The sequence below is a fragment of the Rhinolophus hipposideros genome (genome assembly GCF_964194185.1).
Source record: "Rhinolophus hipposideros genome assembly, chromosome: 14".
NCBI classification, from domain to species: domain Eukaryota; kingdom Metazoa; phylum Chordata; class Mammalia; order Chiroptera; family Rhinolophidae; genus Rhinolophus; species Rhinolophus hipposideros.
The window spans coordinates 20066436-20090308 of NC_138060.1; the positions used below are offsets into that span (position 1 = coordinate 20066436).

The 23873-nt window shown below is 37.4% G+C and overlaps 1 protein-coding gene across 10 annotated transcripts in view; it reads left to right on the plus strand.

Moving 5' to 3' along the window:
* The window catches only part of SFMBT1 (Scm like with four mbt domains 1), a 100408-nt gene that overhangs the window by 14997 nt on the left and 61538 nt on the right, over nucleotides 1–23873 (plus strand). For 5 of the 10 annotated variants that reach the window (XM_081072125.1, XM_081072118.1, XM_081072124.1 and 2 more), the window contains one exon: nucleotides 1666–1747. The exons of the other annotated variants lie outside the window; for them this stretch is intronic. The gene's annotated coding sequence lies outside the window, so the exon portion shown is untranslated. The remainder of the gene's footprint in view (nucleotides 1–1665; nucleotides 1748–23873) is intronic. 10 annotated transcript variants of the gene reach the window in all.

Below are 23873 nucleotides of genomic sequence, written 5' to 3' on the forward strand. Positions count from 1 at the left end.
CCACTCTTCCTCTTTGAGAGCAGCAGAGGAAGCCCAGAACTGGCTGGCTACAGTGATCTCCACGCTGTGATATTTGAAACTGTAGGCAGGCCCACAGGGACCCTCCTGGACCTGGAGTGAGCAGCAGTCAGGGCACGGGATGGAGGGGAAACTGTTAACTTGTGTCATGAGCCTGCAGCTTGGCAAGAATTATAGTGTATCTTAAATGGGTCCCAAGTTCTTGCTTCGGTATTACCTGTTCAGCTCCCTTATTTGCTCTTTAATTGCTGAGGGGAGGGTATTATGCCGAGTGCTTGTTATATATAAGTCATTTGCTATTTTTTGATTCATAATTTTGTTTTTTTGTGAATTTTCGCTTTCCAATACAGATTCACCTTAAACTTCTTTCTTTTTATTACTAATTTTTAAAATAAGCTAGTTTAGGTAGAATGGTAGGAAAGGGACCAGAAATTTGAGTTCATGTCAGCCTGCTGGAGAATTTTGGTGGTGGAGTAGGAGGTTTTAGAAGAAATGCAGTGCCCTTTTATTACAGCTTATTACTTTTCTATTTATACTTTGAAGTTGTTGTTTGACATGTGCATATTACCCTTGACAGTTTGCTTTTTAATGTAGTGATGTATGTAGTGTAATGGTCAGGAGGTTAATTTATCTTAAACTGCACGCTTTCTCCCAAGTGCTGAACTGCATTTGGGGGTACACCTTTTTCTGAAGGACTGCACATACATCACCTTTGCAGCCATTTACTTGTGGGGGCAGTCTTAGCCCTTCAGAACACAGTCCGACACCTCGAAAAAGCGAAATTTCCAAGTCCTGGAAATAGTTGTTATAGAGCCCCTGTTTCAAAGCTGATCTTTTTTGTTCTTTGGTCCTTACCCAGTCTCACTTTCATTTATGTGTGATTCTTCCCTGTGGTATTTTCCAACCTTCTGTTGATCAGGCGCCGTCAGCTGGGAGGGAGATGAGTAGAGACTGTTAGGTTGCATGGCAGCAACAGTCAGAGGCCCAGCATTACATCTGGGCTGAACATGAGGGTTCCTTCAAGAGGAAAACTTAGTATGTTCAAGACTCTCCGTCTTAAGAAGATAAGGAAGTAAAAATGTATTTTAGAAATACTTCCATCAACTTTAAAATGTTTTGATGCTTGAAGAAGGGACAAGCTTCATTTATATCGGGCCTTTATTACCTTGGTCCAAAAATGAAGGGAATGGGACTTCCAGATTCTTTCTAGTTTTAAAATTCCTCTTTACTCTCTAGAAAATTTACATAAGATTGTCTACTTAGAAATATTTAATAAGGTAATACTCTATCCCTGACTTGAACAATTAAATAAAAACTGAATTTATAGGTACTTGTATATTTCTATACTATTTCCCTAATATTTCTATAAAAATATTAAAATTTTTATAAACCTGGCATGTTATACATTCGTTTTTCCCTGTATTGACTACTGCAGCATGTTAATTTGCAATTATCAGATATTCTTTGGCTAAAGGCATTATATTCTCACCTGGTGGGAATCCTATAGAAATTTCTATTAGTATGAGTTCCAGCAAGATTCAGGGACCAGCCCCTGACTTTTTAAGGATCATTTAGGAGTTCAAAATAAATATTCAGAAGTTACTCTGTGTCCTCACTGTGACCAAGCTGTCATCCGGTCTCATTTAGATTATTGCAGTCGCCTCCTGATTCCCGTTCTGCTGACCTGGCCCCCATTAGTCTACCCTTGACACAGGGATCCTGTTAACAGGTAAGTTAGATGAATGTTACTCCTCTGCTCAGAGTCTGCTGCTATAGCTAAAGCCTTTCTTGTGTCCCACAGTCTCCCATGGCTTCGCTGCCCACTCCCAGCCTTCCTCCCTCTTACCTGTTCTGGCCACATAGGATTCCTGCAGTTCTTTCACATGCTAGCGGGGCTTTTTCCTTCGGGCCTTTGCACAGGTTCCCTCTGCCTGGGATGCTCTTCCTGTGATATGTGCTCCTTCACTTCCTTGGGGTCTTTTTCCAGAAATCACCTCAGTGACCTGTGTATTTAAAACTTCAACCCTCCTCCAACATTTCATATCCCTGCCTCTGCTTATTTTTTTCCCCTTAGCATTTATTTACTTATGTATTTGTTTTTTAAATATTTTTTTTATTGAGGAAGGGGAACAGGACTTTATTGGGGAACAGTGTGTACTTCCAGGACTTTTTTTCCAAGTCAAGTCGTTGTCCTTTCAATCTTAGTTGTGGAGGGCGCAGCTCAGCTGCAGGTCCAGTTGCCGTTGCTAGTTGCGGCAACCTTGTGGTTGAGAGGACGCGCTCCAACCAACTGAGCCATCCGGGAGCTCAGCAGCAGCTCAGCTCAAGGTGCTGTGCTCAATCTTAGTTGCAGGGGGCAGAGCCCACCATCCCTTGCGGGACTAGAGAAATTGATCTGGCAACCTTGTGGTTGAGAGCCCACTGGCCCATGTGGGAATCTAACTGGCAGCCTTCGGAGTTAGGAGCACGGAGCTCTAACTGCCTGAGCCACCGGGCCGGCCCTCTCCTTAGCATTTATTATCTCACACTGTGTATTTCACTTATCTGTCCTATGTGCATTGTCTCTCTCCTCCACTAGAACATGAGGTCGTTGAGGATAGGGATTTTTGTCAGTGTTCTTTCCGACTAAACCTCCAGCACCTAGAACAGGGACTGGCCTGTAGTAGGTGCTCAGTAAGAAATTGTTGAATGAATGTTTCATAGCATAGCTCCCTGGCTTAGTCTGTGAATTATATAAATTCTGAATTTGGTGGGCTATTAGTCAGTGTCTAGTCAGGAAACCACCCTAGGTGCTTCAGTCAAAAGGGCATATAATTCTAGGAATTGGATACGAAAGGAACAAAATTAAAACCATTATCCAAAGCCCACCTCCCCTATTTTCCCCCCTTGCTGTTCCCTCCGGCAGGAGTTCAGAGTGCCACTAAGGAGGAACCTGTACTCTTGCCAGTGCTGCTGCCAGAGCCTAATGGGAGCACAGCTGAAAAGGGGTGTTGGGAATGTAGATTTTAGGCCTGATGATTCAGGGAGAGTATAGGAGGGTAGGTGTAGGGCAAAGTAGCAGCATAAACTATCCAGCACAGGTGGTATTTATTCAATTCATGTGTGGAGATAAACTTAGATTTATCGTAGGACGAACTAAATTCAGTAGTTTGGGCTGTGATTCCAAATTAATAGCACAGGGTAAGATCTTAAGATTGCAAGTGAAACATTAGAAAGCTAAGAATTAAATCCCAGCTTAGCCTAGTCACATCCATGTGTTGAACCACAAAACTGAACTCAGTCTAGAAATGGAACATGAAAGGAAACATTATCTTCACCGTGGCCATGATCTCTTAGTGTGATTAATTGCTCATTTCCGTGACTTCAGTGAATCTGTGTGTAGGCCCAATTGTGTCCCAGATTAGATCTCTGTCACCTGAAGGATCATACTGGCCTCCCCTAATCTGATTACACAGTCATTACTCAGAGCCCTGCTGTCATTTGCAGGTCTCAGATGTGACAGGCTTGTGTTTGTGGCACCTCTGACTAAGTGCTCCTCCCTTTGCTACTCAAATCAAGCTTTGTTCCCCACTCCCCCAGGAGGCACCGCCAGGATCTCAGGATCTCATTGCTCCTCTCCCCCCGTTCTTTCTCTTCTCACTTTGTGAACAAGGACACCGAAGTCTAAATATACTTTCTTGCTGACTACATTCATATTCAGTGTTCGTCAGTATTTATGATATGAATCTATCACTGATAAGCTTATTTTTGGTTAGGGATGGCAACATTTTTTATTTCTCTAGATGTGGAGAGAGGCAATAGTGGAAATGGTAAGAATTGGTGGGACCTCTGTTTCCCTTGCCCTTTTCCCCACTTCCCTAAGCCCCAGTTAAGATTGGCTCAGGGATTTAGGTTGAGTGTGGGTTTCTTGGATGTGAATTCTGTCATTGATAGACCAAGTACCTCCTCCACCCGTCCCCTCACCCTCAAAAAGAAAGACAAAATGAAATCCTATGCAATGATTCCATTTACAGATTTCCAATTCTACCATAATTTATTTTTTATGAAATTCACATCCTTTTTTCCTCAAAAATTGAAATTCTAGGGGTTTTTAATGTTAAAAAGTCTTCAGAGAGTAACTATGTTTTAGATGAATTAAACAATTTATGTTCAAGTGCTAACTTATTTCATTCATCAGGTTGTTTTGAATTTCTGTCACGCTAATTATTTTTATTTAAGGATGATCCTGTGCGACTTGTAAACATACATGATCTTTCACGTGCTGGTGTGGATCCATCTCATTATGTTTATTGATTGAGTTGTAAGGATATAATTGGTTTTTTAAAGTCATAGCTAGCTGCAGTCCCTTAATTTCCTAATAGGATTTAAAAAATTATTTTCTTCAAACTAAAAATAAACTTCTATTGTTTTTATTTTCCCATAGACCAAAGTATTTCTGTAGTAAAAAAGTTAACAATTGCCAGAACAGCTTAGATTCTTTTGTTCTTTGTGCATCTGAATAATTGAGGGCTTGATATTTGCATTTTTACCACCAACAGCCATAACATTTTATTTAATGCTACAGAGCAGGAATCCTTAAGAGGACGGACTATGTTAGGCAGGAATGCTGGCCTCTAGTATGTTTGCCGTCCATCTTCTGTAAGTCCCTTTCTGAATCTGAAGTGCCACTTTAAAGGGAACTATTACCTCATCAAAAGTCTAGGAGAAAAATGTTGTATTTGAATTTAAGCAAAAAACATTTTCCTCTTCTGCATGCGTCCACTATTTACCCTTTCTGATTTTATTCCTTCTGATTTTATTCCTCCCCTGGAGTTGCTCTGTGTTTGAGCTGTGGTTATTGGAGACTCAGAGAGAGGTGCTGGGCTGATTGTGCTGGGGCTGGAAGGCAGTGACACAGAGCAGGTGGGAGGACGGTCCCGCCTTCCTGTGTCCTCAGATGCTCCCAAGAAGCTGATGTCTTACGAAAACACCCTTAGAAATTATCAACTCACTTACATCTCCAAATGGCAACAGAGTACCTTTGAGCCAGGAGAATTTCTATGACTTAGAGATACTTACTTTCTTTTGACTTCTTAGAGACATTTACTTTTATTTATTGAACTTTTTATTATGGGAAATTTTAAACATATACAAAGAGATGATAATGTCATGTATCCCTATTTACTGATCACCCTGCATTACATTTTCCTATTTTAGAGGCATTTTCTAATGAATTTAGGCATAAAACAGTTGTATTTTACATTATCTTTTCCTCCTCTTGGCATTATGTCTTAAGCAGATTTTTCTCCTAATTTACATTGGCATATTTAGGTGTGCATAGTAACTCCCAAGACTAGTTGTAGAGAAGCAATAATTGAATTTGATCTTTCAATAGAATGGCACTGAGTAAAATAAACAGATTGCTGCTAGAGCTGCACTTAACAAATAGGTTAAGTTATATATAGAATATAACTGTTAGGCTCAACTTAGCCCATGGGGAACCTCTACTTTCACTTATAGTATGGACAAATCTGTATTGTAAGACGCTGGTAGAAACCTAGATGTAGATTGGAAATGTTTTCTTTTTTCTTTCTCCGTCCTCCATTTGTGTTTCTTTTTTCTGCCACTTATTCACAAGTATTTGTTGGCACTGCATATAAAACCTAAACAAGACAGAAGCTTATATTGTGGTAAAGGAGGAAGATAAACCAGTAAGGAAATAAATAGAATCTAGTATTTGTGATAAGTATTTGACAGGTAGACTGAGTGGTATGTGAAAGAATAAGATGGGGACATCCCCAATAGGGTGATTAGAAAAAACCTTTATATGCTGGTGAGTTTTAGACTAAGACATGAAGGACAAGAAACAGCTGCATGAAGAGCACGTTGGGCAAGGGGATAGCACTTGCAAAGGCCCTGAGGTAGGAGCGAGTTTGTGCTGAATTAGGAACCAATAAAGGGACTGTGAATGAAAGGAAGATGGAATGGTAAGTAGGGACCAGATTTTGCACAGCTTTGTAGACCCTCGTAAGGAATTTAGAGTTTATTATTTAGGAAGCGAGTGAAAGGTTTTATGTAGGATGTGACAAGATCTGCTTTGCCTTTTAAAAAGATTTCTAGTTGTTTGGTGGAGAATGGACTTTCAAGTGTGAAAGGGGAGGCAGTCGGGAGGCTGATAGTCCAGGTGGTTTGCATTAGGAAGGATGAGGGCAGTGAAAATGGAGAGAAGTGATTGATTTCATGATATACAGTGCCAGTAGACTCAATCGTATTTGCTAATGGACAGGTGAGGGTGAGGGAGCCTTCAGTGATAGTTTCTAAGTTTTGGGCTTGGCTGGTTATGTAGTACTGAGATGGGGAAGTTTGGGGAGAGTTGGGTTTGGAAGCAAATTAGAGTTCAGTTTTGGTTGCCTGTGCAATGTTAAAATGGAGATTCCAAACGAGTAATTGGACACGTGTCTAGAGCTTAGGGAGTAAGCTTCGTAAGATTGGTGTATTTAAAGCAGAAGTTTATTACTACTTATTGTACATTGAAATGCATCTTTTTAAGGAGAGAAGGAAAGGAGTTTAGAAATAGCACAGGATGTTTATAGGGGCTTACAAGAAGTCACATTTTGTTAAAGTAATTACTTTTGAAACATTTTTTGAAAAGCTAAAAGTTTAAGCTGCAGAAGGAAAGAGACATGGGGATGCTTTATTTTGTGAGGTTCTCTCAGTATGAATGCTGGAATTTCTCCAAGTTGCTGTTTCTCTAAGTTGCTGTAATTCATGTTGCAGTCCTTTCATTCTGCTCTTTGAGGAAGGTTTTATTAAGTGTGTAAGACTGAATCATGTAGAAGGGACATGGGAGACTATTTATGATCAGTTTAGACTGAGTCCCCAAGAGGAGAGGGACTTTCTTTTCTTCACCACTTGATCATCATAACATGGAACAATACCTGGCAAGTAATAGGCACTCGATAAATACCTGTTAATGAGTAAGCACCACTATATCAGTAGAACTTGAGAGTAAAGTGACTGTAGCATCCTCAAAATAAAAATGTTTCCTCTTTTATCCAGAGATCAAATTTTTACATAAAACAATGTGGTATGGTAGAAAGAACGTGGGCATTAGATTAGACAGCTGTGGATCCCATCGTTGTCTTTTAACACCTTGGGCGTGTTTCTTAGTCTCAGTTTCTTTATCTGTAAGATGGGAATATTAATTATGTACAGAGTTATTATATATTTGTATACATATAAAATATTCAACATACTATCTAGCATAGTAGGTCCTCAACAAAAGGAGGACCTCATTAGTTTCCTATTTTGTTTGGTGGTTGAATCTAGCTAGATATTGGAGTCAGATCTAGTTCTCAATAATTAGTTTTCCATGTTGGGGAAAAAAAATGAATTTGGAGCTTTTCCTTATATTAGATGGATTAAAGAACTGAATTTAAAAGGCATAATTAGAAAACTTTTAGGTGATAACAGAAGAGATCTTTGTGACTTCAGGGTGAGGAAGAATTTCTTCAAAACCAGATGCAAAACACTAATCCAAAGAAAAATACTGATGAATATGACTACATTAAAATTAAAGCCATTATCAACAGACACCATATAAACGATGAAAAAATGAGCCACAGAGGAGAATAAATTTTAACCACATGTAACTGTCAGAATATATAAAGAGTTCTTTCAAATCAATTAGTAAAAATGACTGGAGCAGGCACTTCCCAAAAGAGGAAGTCCAGTGGTCAATGAACATAAGAAAAGGTGTTCAACCTCACTTTAATTGGGGAAATACAAATTAGAACACAGTGAGATACCATTACACACTCACTCGATTTGCAACAATCAAAAAATCTCATTGTAGCAAGTGAGTATGTGGAGCACAGGACCTCTCTTCACTTCTGGTGGGTTGTGGAATGGTACAATCCTCCTGAGAAAGTTGGATATTGTTTTAGAAGTTGGAGATATGCTTATCCTGACCTCAGCTAGCCTGACATGCCTGTGGCCCTAGGCTGGCGTGGTTAGGGTGGTTACCCGAAGATTATAGAGCTCGGAGGTTACCGCGAGTGAGCAAGTTATCTGCTACCATGTGGAGTTAGGAGTGTGAATTTAAAGTTCTAATGATTTTTCTTCCTTTGTCCTTTAGTTTATTAATGTCTGTTCTGGATCTTAGAAAAGCCCCTATTTTCTTCTCTTTTACAACTAAAGTAGTGTTCTAAAAAGATAGCAGTCTAAATAAAAGAAAAATAATTTTTTTTAACAATTGTTTTTGATGAATTAAGTCTTCCCCACTGCATACCTTGCCTTTTGAGGCAAAAAATTAAAAAAAAACAAAAACAATTGTAGGTTTATTTTTTTCTCTTATTTCTTTAAAGAGCTTTATTGAAGTGATTTGCATACCATAAAGCTCACCTACTTGCAGTATACAATCCAGTGGTTTTTAGTATATTTACTGAGTTTTGCAACCCTAGTCTTAATTTTAGAACATTTTCATTATTCCGAAAAGAAACTTTGTAAGAAACTTTGTACCCGTCAGCTGTTAACTCCCTATCCCTCCGCCCCCTGCCTCCTCAGCCCGAGGTAACCACTAACCCACTTTCTGTCTCTCTTGATGGCCTATTCTGGACATTTTGTATAAAGGAGATATATGATCTTTTGTGATTTGCTTTTTTAACTTAGTAGGATAAAGTTTTTGAGGTTCTTCCATGTTGTAGCATGTATCAGTGTTTCATTTCTATTGCTAGATATTATACTGTATGGATATATCACATTTTATTTATCCATTTATCATTTGATGGACATTTGGGTTGTTGTCACTTTTGGGCTGTTATAAATAATGCGATTATGGACATTTGTGTACAAGTTTTACTGGGTGATATTTTCATTTCTATTGGTTAGGTACCTAAGGGTGGAATTGCTGGGTCATATGGTAACTGTGTTTAACTTTATTTATTTTAAAAATTATTTTTCCAGTTACAGTTGATACTCAGTATTATTTTGTGTTAGTTTCAGGTGTACAGAACAGTGGTTAGACTATGTTTAACTTTTTGAAAAAACTGCCAAACTGTTTTCCAAAGCGGTTGCACCATTTTACGTCTACCATCAGCAATGTGAGGGTTCCTGGTTTTTCCACTTTTTGCCAACACTTGTTATTCTTTGTCTTTCTCTCCTTTATTGAGGCCATTCTTGTGGTTTTAATTCGGGAATTAGAAATTAAAACAGCCATTACACATTCATGAGATACGTACGTATTTAACAATCTGATTGTAGGAAGTGAGTATGTGGAGGTCTGTTATTTTTTTATATTATTCAGAGATTATTTTGGCTTTTTAAAATGACTTTTGCTGATGTGAAGTTGCTTTCTGCTTTCATTTTGGGGGTCATCCAGCTTCATAATTTCTCTCTGTTGTATTGAAGTTTATGCTAGCTGTGTCTTTATTAATTCACTACATCAACACTCATTGAGGGCCTGTCTCTACTCAAAAGTCCTGTCCTGAGAGAGCCTAAGACACTCCTATCAGTACTAGGAAATCTGATTTTGTGATGTGGGAATAAAGAGTGTTATAAAATAGCTATAAAATTAGAAGGTAGACTAGATGTGGTGTTGTTCCCCAGAGTTTTTAAACAAAGGAATTCTTGTTACCAGTGACAGCTCTTAGATATATTTCTTATTTATTGTTAGCTGATTAGGTGGTACTTCTAAAAACTTTCTAAGAAGTGGTCTGTCTTATTTCCTGAATTGAAGTTTCAAAATGTGTAGTAAAATGTCTAGGAGAAAATCTATAGAAGATGAGGAAATCCATTTTGGAAAAAGTTTGCATGTAAAGATTTTGTTTTGAAATTGCAGCTTGGTATGATTGAGAAAGAATTTATATTTTGGATTGGGCTGTCATTTACTAGTTGTATAATCTTGGGCAAGTTAAATAACTTCTTTATCTCCTCATTTCCTGACCTTTAAAATCGGAATATTTCATAGGAACGGATGAGGTAGCATATCGCACGGTGCCTGGCTTACTGAGCGTTCAAGTGTCAGCGCTCTTCCTCCCTGACCTCCAGCAAAAAAAAAAAAAAAAAAAAAAAGATCCTTCATAAGTAAGCCATGTTTCTTCTTGAAGTAATTAAAGCTACTAATTAACTGATTATTATCTAATAGTAACAAAATTATGAGAGGGTTTTTTGTGAAAGAAAAAAACAAAAGTAAATGTAGTATAATTTGCTAGAATGTGACAGAATTGATGCAGTTTTGAATCATTCTTAATTCTTAGGAGTTACACTGTTTTTTTGTTTGTTTTCTAATCAACTCTAGATTCTTCTGCTACTTCAAGGTATAAGTAATTAAAAATTCTTTACAGGAGATTTTTAGGAGTCATTATATTCTAAAAGAAAATGTCCTTTTTTTGCAATAGTAATTTGTTAAGAATGTTTCTGATAAAAGGCAGAGGAAAATGATCATAAATTCAACATTTTATTTTCTATCCTTCTATTGAAAATCACTAATATATCCTTACCTGGGAAGACTGCTCTTTTACACATGGTAAGACGTGTCAGATCACGCCTTGTAACAAGTGAGGTTTGCATCCTGAGCAAACTATCAGTAAGGATAGTAAACGTCTGCTACATTTTGAATGAATTTAAGAATCCATAGGGAACCTATTGTCTGGAATTCTTTTACCTGGTGTCATAGTTCCTGCATTGTGTTCAGTATTAAGAAATTCTGAAGCAGTGGTAGATAGAAACATGAATTTAGCAGAATGCTTGTGTCCGGTCAGCTTTGACCAACTCAGCCACATGTACCACTAAGAGTTGTGCTCCTGTTGTCGTATTCTGCCCATGCTAGGTTTATCTGTTAAAGAGCTGACTCTTCACGCAAAGGATTGAAGAATGCCTACTTTTATTATTTTGAGTACAAACTAAAGCACAAGTTATATAATTTAGCAAGTTTTATAAATGGGCTGGACTATCTGCATTTAAGGCTCAGCACTGGATGCAGATGAAAAAATGTTTTCCATTGAACCAGTGAGTGTTTTTGCCAACATTATAATCAAATCCTATAGCAATTAATAGATAATCGTTATTGGTCTTTCAGATGTTTTATTTATAAAAACATGGTTTAGGATTTGGGAAAGGTAGTATGAAATATTCGTAATTTTTTTATAGCATAGCAATCTGTATTTTCGTTAGTCTCTTTAACGACTCAGTTTTGAGAAATGTTAGCTTTTCAACTGTAAATCAGGTAGAATATGCTTTAATCAATATATGTTAATTTGTTACATTTATAACTGAACTCTATTTGTTGGTCATGGAATTGAGCCTGCAAAAACTAAAATGTTTATTTATTTCTAGCACCTTGAATAATATGAAGTATGAGCCCTAACCTTAGATGTTTGGGTTTGTCAGTGTTTTCCTAATTATTAAAAAAAAAAAAAAAAGATTATGAAAACTGCATGACATTGCTGCCTTTTTAAAGGGGCCTTTAAATCTTGTTCATTTGCTGCCCAGATATCTAAATATATATATAATCTATAGATATATATCTATATTTATATCTATATAAACATATCTACATATTTACATATCTATATCTATACATATTTCTATATCTCTATCTATATCTGTATCTGCATCTACATCTACTTACCTCTCATTGCATTCACTCTGTGTCTCCCCATTCTCTTCTCAGCCGCTCACAGCACAGCCTCTGCTCCTACCACACAGCTGGAAAGCTGTCCCAGAGGTTGCCAGTGATCTTTGCATTGGCAAGTCCAGTGCCCTTTTTTCAGTCTTCATTCTCCTCTGAACATCCTTTCATATTTGGCTTTGTTGATGGTGCACTCTTTGTGAGAGGAAGTTTCTTGGCTTCCTACCTCTGGATTTCTTCTCTAATGTATACAAAGTGACTCTCCTAGTGGCTGGCAAAAGTGTTAAATTCCTTTCTCTCTTGTCACCCCTTTTCTTTGTTCTCTATTAATTTCTATTAGCCTATTAGCCTATGGATTGAAGTGCAAAAACCCCAGGTTCTTAATGGGTTTATATTTGGAGTTTATAAATGTTAAGTCTTTTGTTTAGGAAAAAAATTTTTTGTCTCTTTATTTTCCTTATGTGATATTTTAAAATTCTTTGTTTTTATAAGTTAGTAAGGCATCAGATTTTCAGAGTTGAGATACTTTTCAATAACTATTTTAGTTTCTTGGCAGTCTTTTAAATTAAAGGATGAGTATGAGAAGTATTGAGAGTTGAGGCTTGAATTCTATCCAAATAGATGACCGAATTACCTCCAATTAATTTCATTCAGCAGACGTAAGTTGCATGTTTACTGCTGTCAGGCACGGAGCCAAATTATAAAGAGTAAGGCAGGGCCAGGCCCAGAGGCACAGGTAGGCCAGAGTGCCCTTCTAGAAGGTCCCACAAAATGCTGTGGTAATTTTGAAGAGGAAGAATTTAATTCTGCGTGGAAATGTGTGTTCACTTATTTTTCCCTTCATGTTGTAGGGTGTACTGATGGACCTATGATTTCCTTTAGTTTTTCCTTCTGAAAGGTGCTCTTCTTTTATTTTGAAAGGCAGAGCTCACAGTTGGAAATCTGGAAAATTAAAAGATCATAAACCAAACTGCAACCAACCTAGGTCATTTGAGAAATGGGCTCCTTTCCTTTTCAGGCCCTTGTCATTTCCATTCAGCTTTCCACTTCTACATTTATAACCTCAATATGCCTCGTGAAATCCTGCCAAGATAGCCAGCGTCTAGTACCCAACTCAGATTAATCTTCACCCCGAAAGAGATATATACATGTATATGAAGGTATACGCATATATGAGGTGCTACGTGTGGCCTTGAGTGCATCTCAAGTTCAGATCTGTCGTACAATTGAGTCTTTTTTCCCCCAAGTCAAGTTGTTGTCCTTTCAGTCCTAGTGGGCGCAGCCCTCCATCCCTTGTGGGAGTCAAATCGGCAACCTTGTGGGTGAGAGGACGCTCCAACCAACTGAGCCATCTGGGAGCTCAGTAGCAGCTCAGCTCAAGGTGCTTTGTTCAGTCTTAGTTGCAGGGGGCGCAGCCCACCATCCCGAGTAATCAAACTGGCAACCTTGTGGTCTCGCCCACTGATCCATGTGGGAATCGAACCGGCAGCCTTCGGAGTTAGGAGCATGGAGCCCTAACCGCCTGAGCCTCCGGGCCGGCCCCCAATTGAGTCTTTTTAAGCTTGGTAATAGGGATCCCAATTAAGTTGGTGGCTTGAGCTCCTGAACACCAGTGGCTGGAGTGTGCAATATCCCTCTGCAATTGCAATGGCAACCCCACAGTAGTAATGTTTATTTATTAGGTTTATTCACTTGTTTTACAAGTAAGCTAATGTCTAAATTTCCAAGGTCAAAAATCCGTGATGTTTAATTCTCACCATAGTGTTTGTTAAAAGTCCGAAAAACTTTCATTCACTCCCTTTCTTGACAATTTGACAAGACTTTTTCTTTGAAGTCTACTTGGCAGTCTCAGTTTGTTTGACATTTTGTTCAAGATTCAGGCAAGAGTAGTATTCTGGTGTTTGAATGGCTTATTGAGTTGTTTTTTTTTCTTAAAAGGTTGTTTTGAGAGGAATATGTAGTAAACTTATGATGTTTTGATAGATTTGACATTAGCATCTTCAAGCATTGGGTTTTGGTTTCCAGGTTAGCGAGGACTGACTGTGTCCTGTCATCTGACTGTAAGCCATGAAATTCCAAACTAGATGTGGCTAAGCTTATGATAATCTTTACATTATCATTTTGGAGGAATTGAATGAATTTAAACAACTGAGTCGAGTTCTCTTTTTTATAATTTAATAGAGAATAATACTATACTTATAGTATCACACCCTTTGAGAAATACTGAAGAAAAACATGTTAATGATTTAGAGTTGTTGTCTTGGTGAGTGGCTCTTTTGACCAACTATCTCATTTATTTTCTGAACAGCTTAAATACAATTAAAATAACCTTGTTTTCTCTACCCAACTCCATCCTAAAAGACAACTAGCTTTTGGAATGTAAGTCAGACTAGTTTTCATAGAAGGTGCTGGAAATTTTTTCCCTCTGAGACATTAATAACCAGTTATTTGCCCCAAAGCCTACCTGTTGTTAATTTGCAAATAAGAAAGCTTTGAATTCGTGTCAGCTTGTTTTGATGACTTAAGGCACCTCTCTCTGTTTCAATGATAGATATGTCCAAGACTGAGTTTTATATTTTGTAAAACTGATTAAAAAAAATAAAACATAAAAAGTAGTATAGCATAGTCAGTATTATAAAGGATTGAAAATTATGTAGATAATTTTGTACTGCACACTAGAAAGTGGAATTGGTAGGTGCTAATCTTACAAAACTGGCAACCTTTGTAGTGTTGTATTTAAGTTTACTTAAATAATTAATGGTAAGGAAAAGCAGTTTTTAGGGAAAGAATAGAAAAGTGGAAGAGGAGGCATCAGGGTTTTTTTAGGTGTTGTTTAAAAGGTATGGAGATTTAACCAAGAATTCCTATGTATTTAACGTAGGCACTTCTAGTTTTCAGAGGATATTTACTGTATATATTAATAAATGTGGGTATTGAAATCTACAAAAGCAAATAAAAAGCTGCAACTAAGTTTTAATACTGACCAAACAAAAGGCTGCCAGGCATCCTGCTGAGCTCTAGAATAACAGATTAAGTAGACTTGTTCTGCCAGTTATGGTTTTGGTTTTACATCTTGCATATGAGTTTAATTAGATTCCTAATTAGTTAGCATAATTTAGGTTTTTTTTCTTATACATATTTAACTTTTTGCACTGAATTATTTACAGATTTAGCTTGTATTGCAACATACCTCTAGTAATAAGCAGAGGTTTTATTCCTTTCCTGGAAGCACTTATTTTAAAAGGTACTGAAGAGTGTGTGTTTAATAACTTATGCTTGTTCCTTGTATCATTGTTATTAAATGTTCAGCGTGCTGCTTAGGTTGTGGACATGACCTGATGGCCCAGTGTTTTGCAGCAGCTGGTGGCCATCTCGCTGTTGCCCCAGGGATGCCCCAGGGGGAAGCAGCATTGCCCTGGTGTTCCTGAGGGACTGGGTTTTATCTGAGTATGTGTATAGTGGTTTTGGGGGGTAGCAGCCCATCCAAAGGTCCAGGACATTAACAGCTGATAATCTTCTTTTCGGGCCTTAAATTCTTTTTAAAAATTCCAGTGAATTAATTATATAGCACATGTGATTATAGTCCAGAGTCTTTAAAGTCTGACATAAAGCTTTTAAAAATACCTGTGTGCTTAATGTAACAAAACAAAACAGCAAAACCCCAAAGCTTCCTGCCTTAAAATCACCCCCTTTGTTGAAAGCTTTGAGGAGAAAGAATGGGAGTTAAAGTTTTGTGAATGATTGACAAGAGACGGCCTCCCAAGGAGCTGGACACATTAATCACTACAGCCTGCCCTCTGCTGTTGTCTCTGTTCTGCGTGGCTGAGGTGAGGCAGAAGCCTCTTGTTCCCTTGGTGCAAAGGCTTTGTTTATATGCTTTCCTCCTGATTCTGTGGATTTTGATGATGGCTGTTTGTGACACTGATTTTTTTTTTCAGCCTTTTGCCTGTTCTCTAAACTCAATGTCATTCCATTCCATCAAAGAATTAATAAAGAAATGTACTTTAATTTTTAAAATGTGTACTGTATATGCTTAGGAAGGGTTAGAAGGATATTTGGTAAGAAAAGTAAAGAGGGAATTTCAACTGCTTATAGGCTGGGAATCACCTTTGAAACAATAAGTATATTCTAGTAAGAGGCTTGTTAAAATAATAATAACGAATATTCTCTGGGCTATAAACTTTTACATGCATTAATGGATTGAATAAACAAAGTAACTTTATGAGTAACTTTTGGCTAACATCTCCATTTTACAGATGAAGACACTGAGGCATAAATTGCTTATGTAATTTTCCCAAGGCCGCACAGTAAGCCAGCTAGGCTGTGCACCTGGGACTCAAACCTACCAGGTTTGGCTCCTGGGGCCACAGGCTTTCTTACCAGTTACTGGCCAGTTACTTTTGATAAGGTAATCATCATTCATACACCTTGATTTTCTCCCCTTTAGAGGGCTAAGTTAACCATTTAAAATTTTTTATTAAACTTCCTATACTTTTGAAAGTTGTAGTGTAGGTTTAGTAGTAGCCTCTAGAATTTATGACCCCTGATTTCCTTAGCTGGGAAGACATAGTTGTGTGGGAACAGGAGGGTTTGAGACATAGTTCTAATATTCTAATGAATAGGATTTATTAGGTACTTGCTGTTTGTATGGTGCTATATTTTATGTAAATTATCTAATTTTCACAACAGCCCTTTACCATATGTATATTCCCTACTTAACAGATAAGGAAAGTGATCTAGTAAGTGGTGGCCTGAGGAATCTAAGCTGGGTTAGTGTAGTCAATTATCTTACTATTTACTATTCCCTATCATGTGAGTTTTGTTGTTTTTCACTATTTGAAGAAACATTTGCCCAACTAATGAAGATAAAGGTATAAAGTCAAAGACCTGAATTCTCTTCTAGGCACTTCTGCTGGTTTCGCTGAGTGATCTTTTTCAAGATATTTACTGTGCTAAACTTTGGGTAGAACAAATTTAGTTAAATTTATTCAACTTCAGTGGATTTTTCATTCTCTTCAAGAGAAGTCTGCTTTTAATGAAATATAATTGGCTTTTATGTTACTTCCATCATTTCATGTACCAGAGAATTTGCAAATATAATATCACATCTAAGACAACTAAGAATTTAGAGAGAGAAAAAAATGTGGACTATCAAACAGAGGTTTGTTTTGGTCCAGTCTGTCTTTTTTCCCTGGCATGTGTGTGTGCACTTGGTATTTCCTTTAATTGACTGGCCTTTCTGATTTCTAATACGCCTATAGTTATCAGGAAGTTTTCACACCTTCTGTTTTGTTTTGTTTGGGGGAAGTGGCAAAGTTATGCTCAAAGACTGATTCGGTCTTTGCTGGCAATTTATATTTAACACAGGTTTGCTGTGGGAATTATAATAATTTCACAAGCCAGTAACATACAGGATAATATCACTTAATAAGCCAATAAAGAAATAACATACTCCAAACAAATGACAGATTAATCACACTATTGTTCTAGTTGACAGATTAATCACACTATTGCAAGGGAAGATGAATAAGGTCCAAATTAATATTGTACTTCTTTATGTGAGTAAGCACCCTGGAGAGATGGCTTGACCAACCAAAAGTTGATGTTCAGCTACTAGTGCAAAATAAAAGTCCCTTGTTGCTAGAGCACTGCTGCTAGGGAATGAAGATGCCAGTGTTGGTGGACTGGCTGGGCTTTCCAAGGGTTATCACTCCAGGGACCATTGCACAGGTTAGCACCACTGCCAACCAGAGAGTTGCCTTGGCTGCAGAGGAGCAAGTGTCTCAAGGTCTTCTGAAAGCTCTTTAGGTCAACAAAGTGTTGCCATGCCCAGACAGAAACTCTAGAATGGTCCTCACGAACTCTCAGTATTTATAGTATCAATGTCCCCTTGCCATAGTTGCTTCTCTGTATGTTCTTATCGATAAGCCCCTAGCAGCTGAGCTCCTGACTGCTTATCAATGACAACAGATGACATGATGACATCCTGATACAATTTACTTCATTCTTATATCAAAACAACTTCTAAAAACAACTTGTTTTGGTCATGAGCAAGTGGATTAAAACAACTTCACTTAAGTCATAAACAGGTGGATTTGAAATCATATTAAACCAATATGCAACATCTTCCTACTTCTCTTCCCAGTGGTCTTCCTTTTTGGGGCTGCCTATATATGAGCACATAGGTAGCTATTTGGAAGGTAAAGACAATGAAGTAATTTTTTAGGCCTGATTTGAGCTTCTGGATCTTTTTGGTTTGTGGTCAGTTTCTTAACCTTGAGCTAAGAACCTCAAAAAACATTTGGAGGCCTTTATTTCAATTTTCTATTTATTCTGTCTAGCTGAGCTCTTACAGTTAAACTGTATTTAACTGTGTCTGGTCTCTCAATGATCCCTTTTAAGTATTAATGTGTCCCATTGCCAGATTCCCTTGTTGTTTAATGTAAATTTGATCAAGTGTCTGGGAATTTTATGCTACCCTTAACCAGATGTCCAAATTATAGTCATATGACCCATTCGTCTTGATTATCTCTGTTGGATTAAACAACTGAAATTTGGAATTTATCTGTTAAAGCATAGCATTACTTTAACCAGCACAAGCCAAGAATAGCTAAATTTTTTCTTGTTCTGTTGTGTATTGTAATGGTAACCCAGATTTCTTCTCTCTTTTTTGTCTTTGGCTTCTGCATTTGAAAATGGAAATGTCATTTTAAAAGCACAGGTGTGTCCTTAACATAAGTGCCTTTATTTTATTGCAGCTTTATAAAGATATATTTCACATACAATAAAATTAATCTATTTGAAGTGTACAGTTCTGTAGTTTTCATTCAGAGTTGTTCAGCTGCCATGACAATCTTAGACAATTTTAGAACGTTTGAACACCCCTGAAAGAAACCCTGTAATACATTAGTAGTCATTCCCTTTACTACCATTGGCTGCCACACCAGTCTACCCTCTGTCTCTATAAATTTCCTTGTTCTGGGCATATCATATAAATGGAATCATACAATATGTGGCCTTTTGTGTTTGACTTCTTTCACTTGGCATATTACTTTCAAGGTTATTTAAGTCATACCATGTATCAGTACTTTGTTTCTTTTTATTGCAGTGTAATATTCCATGTATTGGATACATCACATTTTATTTATCCATTTATCAGTTGATGGACATTGGGGTTGTTTCTACCTTTGGGCTATTACGAATAATGCTCCTGTGACCATTCACGTACTCGTTTTCGTGTGGACATATGTTTACATTTCTCTTGGGTCTGTTTCAAGGAGTGGGATTGCTGGGTCTTATGGTAACTATGTTTAGCTGTTTGAGGAACTGCTAGATTGTTTTCCAAAGTAATCCCACCATTTTACATTCCCACCAGCATTGTCTTTATGTTTTATCACCTCTAGAGGACTAGGGTAGCTGGGTAATTATCATAGTTCCTTAAGGGCTGTAGGTGTGGGGTGCTCACAAAGGGGCCTCGGAATGTGGCAAGCAGTGTAAGGTCGGCATCTCTTGCCTCATCTCCTCTTACTCTCTCTCCCTTGCTTGCTTATGTGGCCTCTTTGCTATTCATAGAACACAGCTCACATGTTCTCATTTTAGGGCCTTTGTGCTGGCGTTTCCCTCTGCCTGGCATGTTCTCGCCTTCCATATCTCTTTCAAGCCTTTGTCCAAATGTTACCTACTCAGTGAAGCCTCTCCCTCTTCACCCTATTTAACTTTCAACCCAAGCCATCATCCTTGCCCTGTTCTATCACTTACCACTTTTAGAAGTTCTGTACTTTTTCTTTATCCTCCTAAAATGTAAGCTTCATGAAGGCAGAGATTTTGGCCAGTTTTGTTCACTGATATATCTCTAATATTTTGGTAGGCTTGACAGATAGTAGGTTTCTGGTAAATATTTGTTAAGAATGAATGAATAACTTTCTGTGTCAATAAATGCTTTTTCTTAAAATGAAAATTTAAATCACAGAAGTCCACATATGAATACATTCTCATCATAAAAGTTTATCCAATGCAGATAAAGCAAACTCCCTTTTACCTTGTCCTGGAATCTCAATCTTCTGGTAGTTATTTGGATATATTCTTCTAGACCATTTTAAAGGTATCTATCTGCACATATATATGTGTACCTATAGAAATACAGAAATATGTAGTTTTGTCTATGTTTGAGTATATTTTATGCACACATATACTAGAGGGGCCAAAGAAATGTATACACGTGACTCGTATTCATCTTTTGTTATCAGTATATATTGAGTATTACAATTTTAATACAGTTTTTTCCTTTTTTTAAATATGTAAACATTTTTTTGTCACCCTCTGTATTTACATCTAAAATCTGTACCCATTAAACTGTCTCATTCTTTTTAACGCTCATCTAATGGATGTGGCCTAACTTATTGATTGATATTGAGGTTTTCGATTTTTCCCTAGTACAGACATTGTTCAGGCTTACATTTAGGCTCTTGGGCTTTGTTTACATGGGGATGTTTCTCTGTGTGTGCCCTGGAAGTGAGAACAATTTGATCTCTTCCTTTGAAATTGTTATGCTACTTATTTCTTTATTTTCTTTTGGTATTTTTCTGAAATAGAAATTGGAAATGGAATTCCTGGGTTGTAGAGAATGCAAGTAAAATGTTTTGATGGAATAAAATTTCTTCAACTGGTAATGACAGCATCCATTTCTCTATAACTTCACCCATATTTGATGTTATTAATCTTTTATTTTTGCCAATCTGATTGAAAAATAACTAATTGTATCCGTTGGCGTTGAACATATTATCATATGCTTATTGGTCATTTGCATTTCTTCTTAAAATTCATGTTCATACTTTTTTTTCCCTATTAGGTTTGATATTTTTTTCTTTATTGATTTATAGATGCTTTCTCTGATTATCGCTATTAATCCTTTGTTATACTGGGGGTGTCAAGAAAATGTATACACATTTTAAGAGATGTTATCTATGTAGTACTTTTCAAAGTTGAATTGAATTACAGTAGCAATGTGTAGTATGACGTTTGCTCAAAAGATGGCATTCATCAAATGAAGGCTAGTGTCACCATGCGACAGGCAGGATAGTCAGAGAAAGTGATGGAAGCACGATTGTTGGTTGAGGAGCGCGAGACCATTTTGAAGTGGTATTTGAACTTCGAGAATGTTGTGGAAGTACGACAATGGAGGCGTGAGTGTGCAACAGAACCTCCAACACGCCTAACAATTGCACAGATTCGTGATAAGTCTGCGACGCATGGTACCATGTGCGATGTGCACAAGGGAAGACCCGGGAGGCCTCGCGCAGCAACAAGTCCTGCTGCTTCTGCTGTGGTGTTGGAACAGTGTACAGCTCACCACAGAAGTCTACCAAACAGTGTTCGTCGTCATCAGAAGTGTCTGGACGCTGATGGTAACCACTTTGAGCACCTCTTGTAATTGCAGAAGTCAAACGTGACTTGTATTCATCTTTTGTTATCAGTATATATTGAGTACTACAATTTTAATAGTTTTTTCCTTCCTTAAAACGTGTATACATTTTTTTGCACCCTTTGTATATGCTGGAAATAATTTTTTTCTAGCCTACAGCTTGGCTCTTAAAGTTGTTTATGGTGTCTTTTTGCCAATCAGAAGTTTTTTAATGTTTATGTTGTCAAGTGTATCTATTTTATGGGTTCCTTGTTTAAATAAGTCTATGCTTTCCCAAGGTTATGGTTATAATTATATTCTCTAATGTTTCCTTTTCATTTGTTTGGAGTCTTGTTTTTCTTTTTTTTTTTCTTTTAATTCACCTAGAATTTATTTTTGTGGCAGCATGAAGTAAGGATCTAATAATTGTTTTCTTTCAGAATGGATAGCCAGTTCTTATACACTATTTGTTTGTTCCTGCTTTCACAATTGATGTGGGATGCCATTTTATCACAAATTATACCTTCATATAAATGGATCTATTTTTCAGCCATTTTCCACTTTTTTGATGTGTTTGTCTTTTCTTATATGAAGACCACAGTATTTTAATATTTTGATAGAAGGAACTAGCTTCATACCATCTTTTACAAAAATATAACTGGATTGTACATTTTCTCTTTTAGATGCATTTTAAAATTAGCTCATCAAGGTGAATAAAATACTCTCGGGATTTTTTTTAAATTTATTGGGGTGACATTTGTTAGTAAAATTACATAGATTTCAGGTGTACAATTCTGTATTACATCATCTATAAATCCCATTGTGTATTCACCACCCAGAGTCAGTTCTCCTTCCATCACCACATATTTGATCCCCCTTACCCTCATCTTCCACTCCCCACCCCCCTTACCCTCTGGTAACCACTATACTCTTGGGATTTTGATTGGGAAGAAAAACATTTCTCAGTTTTTAATGGTTATGTAGTATTTACATTGTATGCTTCTGCCATATTTTATTTAAAAGTTCTCATTCTTAGTTCATAATAACCCTTTTAAAATATGCCTCATAATTTGGCTTTTTGAGAATTGAGATTATTGACATATATCATTGTATTAGCCCAAGGTGTACTACATAATGATTTGATACATGTCTATATTGCAAAGTGATTACCACAATAAGTTTAGTTAATATCCATTACCACAGTTACAGTTTTTTTTCTTGTATTTAGAACTTTTAAGATTTATTCCCGGCAACTTTCAAGAATGCGATACAGTACTGTTAACTAGTCACGATGCTGTGCATTACATCTGCAGGACTTGAACCCTCTGACCACCGTCACCCGTTCTGCCCATCCCTCACCCTCGCCGGTGGCAACCACCAGTCTGTTCTGTGTATCTATGAGTTTGGGTTGTTGGTTTTTGTTTTATTCAGATTCCACATATAAGTGAGATCATATGGCATTTGTCTTTCTCTGTTTGGCTTATTTCACTTAGCATAATGCCTTCAAGGTTCATCCATGTTGTCACAAATGGCAGGATTTTCTTTTTTTTATGGTTGAGTGTGTGCGTGTGTGTGTCGCATTTTCTTTATCCATTCATCCATTGATGAACACCTAGGTTGCTTCCATATCTTGGCTATTGTAAATAATGCTGCAGTGAACATGGAGGTGTGGATATCTTTTTGAGTTACTTTGTTTCCTTTGGCTAAATACCCAGAGATAGAATTGCTGGATTATATGGTAGTTCCATTTTAAATTTTTTGACGAACCTCCGTACTGTTTTCCATAGTGGCTGCACCATTTTACCTCCAACAGTGCACAAGAGCACATCCTAGCACACTTGTTATCTCGTGTCTTTTTTCATAATAGCCATTCTAACAGATGTGAGGTATCCTATTGTGGTTTTGATTTGCATTTCTCTGACAATTAGTGATGTTGAGCACCTTTTAAAAAAATACAGGGTATTCTTGAGTTCTGTATGATGTTTAAATCTTTATTTTTTTTTATTGTTGGGGAAGGGGAACAGGACTTTATTGGGGAACAGTGTGTACTTCCGGGACTTTTTTCCAAGTCAAGTTGTTGTCCTTTCAATCGTAGTTGTGGAGAGCGCAGCGCACCTCCAGGTCCAGTTGCCATTGTTAGTTGCAGGGGACGCAGCCCACCATGCCTTGTGGGAGTTGAGGAGACGAACCTGCAACCTTGTGGTTGAGAGGACTCGCTCCAACCAACTGAGCCATCTGGCCACCCAGGAGCTGAGCAGCAGCTCATTGACTTCATTGAAGTTGCAGAGGGCGCAGCTCACTGGCCCATGTGGGAATCGAACCCGCAGCCCTGTTGCCCAGAGCTTGCGCTCTAACTAACTGAGCCACCCATCCTCCCCAAAACTGTATTGGTTTTATAAATTCATTAGTATTGATTTGTTCAACTGAGATAGATGCCGTGTTTCCCCATAAATAAGACCTATTTGGACAATCAGCTCGTAATGCGTCTTTCGGAGCAAAAACTAATATAAAACCCGGTATAATATATTATATTGTATTATATTATATTATGTTATACTACACTATATTAGACCCAGTCCTGTATTATAATAAAATAAGGCTGTGTCTTATATTAATCTTTGCTCCTAAAGACTCATGAGAGCTGATTGTCCGGTTAGGTCTTATTTTCAGGGAAACATGGTATGCCCTGTGTTGGGTTTACATAATCGTGAAAATGTAAAATTAGGGTCAAAGGTGAGATTTAATTTAGATGATATAAGTGGCTAAGATCTGTCAATCTTAGTAGCTAAGAATGGCTTTATCAGACTTTATTTTTTTTATCTCTTTAGTTAGACATGTAGTGGTAGG